The following is a 2,758-nucleotide window of genomic DNA, read 5'->3' on the forward strand; positions in this document are numbered from 1 at the left end:
ACGCTCTCTAGGAGGACCTTCTGCAACTCTGTGCTGAAGTTCAAAGCTCCGTATCTGAAGCGAGGTGTGGGGGTGCACTCCTATAGTCCGGGTGGCTTCAGAGGCAGAGGACTGCAAGCTTCTCCCAAATCTGAGGCTGGTCTCAGAAATTTAGCGAGACTCTGTCTCAAAATAAAAAATAAAAGGGCTGGGATGTGGCCCAGTGGTTGAGTATCCTTGGCTTTAAGCCCAATAAATAAATAAATAGGCTGGGGTGCAGCTTGGTGACAGGCTGCTCACTGCTCACCTGAGAGGCCTTTAGGGATTATTATTCCCCAGAAGGAGTTAATGCACCTGATTGTTCCATTACGTTCAAAGGAAGCCATTGGTGACCATGAGGTGTACACATCAGAAGGCAGGGCAAAGCTGGCTCTGTGGCATCTCTAAGCATAGCCCTGGCTGGCTAAATCATCTCAGACTGCTGGTGAGTGCTGACTGTTACAAAATTCCAGAAAAATCTTTGACCAAATTCTTTTTTTTTTTTTAATATTTTTATTACTTTCACTCTGATGTTTTTTTTTAGAGAGAGAGAATTTATATATATATATATATATATATATATATATATATATTTTTTTTTTTAAGTTTTCGGCAGACACAACATCTTTGTTTGTATGTGGTGCTGAGGATCGAACCCGGGCCGCACGCATGCCAGGAAAGTGCGCTACCGCTTGAGCCACATCCCCAGCCCCATTTGACCAAATTCTAAGTTCAGAATTTGCAGGTTTTATAGGAAGTACTATTGTTTTCCAAAGAAAACGTGTATTATTCATGTCATTGTGGAGCTAGGAGTCCATATCCTGAGAGCAACAACTCCTCCAGCTTTCCAGCCTAGCTCTTGTACTGAGGCAGGCACTTTTTTTTTTTTTTTTTTGAGACAGTGTCTTATTATGTTGCCCAGGCAGGCTCTGAACTCCTGGGTTTACCTGGTCCTCCTGCCTCAGTCTCAAGAGTAGCTGGGACTACAGGTGTGCACCATGATGCCTGGCTTACTGCAGGAACATTCTGAAACTGAAGATACTTCCCAGTATGATAGTTATGGCATCTTCCTCTCCAGGCCTTACTGCTAGACTTTTCCAGAGGTCAGATTCACTGACAGTCTTTCTTCAATTCATTCCAATTAACTTTTTGCCTCACCGAAAGCTGTTGTCAAGATCACCAATGACCTCCTCATTGCTAAATACAACTCTCTATTCTCAGGCACCTTAATGTCTGCAGCACTCCATAACTGGACATTTGTTCCTCCTTGTATTCTTCAACTGAATCTGTGGATACCACGGGTTCTCCTCCTAACTGGTTTCTCCTCAGTAGGCTTTGAAAATACCTGTCTTCTCCAAACCTCTTAGTGTGAAGTGTGCCAGAGCTTCCTTGATATTCTTTCCTTCTTTGCCTAGATCAGTGATCTAATCAATTTCCAGGTTTCAAGCTTGCTTAAAAGTTGGCATCTTGGCTAGGGTTGTAGCTCAGTGGTGGAGCCCTTGCCTTGCACATTCAATCCTCAGAACCACATAAAAATACATGAATAAAATAAGGGTACTGTGTCCATCTACAACCAAAAAAAAAAAAAAAAAAAAAAGAAATCGGCAACTCTCTAACACACACACTTTTACAAATATATACAGTCATGTACTGCATCATGATGGGAGGGTCAGAGTGACAGCATTATGACAGTGGTCCCATAGGGTTATACTGCCTGAAGCTATCTTAGTTTGTGTAAGTACACTCTATGATGTTCTTGTAAGGAAGAAATATCTAGCAACACATCCCTATTGTTAAAGAGAAGTGTGACTTGTGTGTATATTTATGGCATAGGTACACATGTAATATATTTCATATGTAACGTATATGAAAACACATAGATCCAAAACTTACTTCAGAAATCAAGACCCATATACCCACATAAGACCTCCAGTCGATTGTTTTGTTTTTCGTGCTGGGGATCTAACCCAGGGCCTTGTACATGCAAGGCAAGCACTCTACCAACTGAGCTATATCCCCAGCCCCTGAGACCTCCACTTGAACATCTAATAAACATCTCATATTGAAAATACTGAAATTTACTCCTGTAGTTTGCAAAATTTCTCTATCCAGACTTCCTGAATTGCAAATCTCTAGTTGAGGTTTGCAATTGGACAATTTACCAAGACCCTATCTCAAAATAAAAAATAAAGAAGGCTGAGGATGTAGCTCAGTGGTAGACTGTCCCAGGTTCAATCCCCAATACTACAAGGGGTGGAGGGATTGCAGAAAAAAATCCCAGGGTCTTGCTAGGCAAGCACTCTCCCAGTGAGCTCCATCCTCAGCCTATACTTCCCCCTCTGTATTTTTCTAGCATTTACCACTCCTATTTTTAAATTTTCTTATTATATTTTTCTGCCACTGCCTCCTTCCACCCTCCATCAAAACAAGCTCCATAACAACAAAGATTTTTGTCTTGTTTTTAGTCAGTGATATATTCTAAGCATCAGGAGTTGCATCTAGTACTTGATTGATGCTTACTATAAGGATAACTGAATTAAAATCCTGACTTTATAGTAGTTAAGTAGGCCATTAAATCATGATGCCAGAATGATCAATCTATAGATTCCATATAATCTGCAGAGTTGTCAGAACAGAATTTTATTTTAGGAATGACCTTTTCCACTCCAACAGGACAAACAAATGTTGGATGTTTTAGGAGTTTTTTTTGTTTTGTTTTGTTTTACTTTTATAGATGTTT

This window comes from Marmota flaviventris, chromosome 10 (genome assembly GCF_047511675.1).
Source record: "Marmota flaviventris isolate mMarFla1 chromosome 10, mMarFla1.hap1, whole genome shotgun sequence".
NCBI classification, from domain to species: Eukaryota; Metazoa; Chordata; class Mammalia; order Rodentia; family Sciuridae; genus Marmota; species Marmota flaviventris.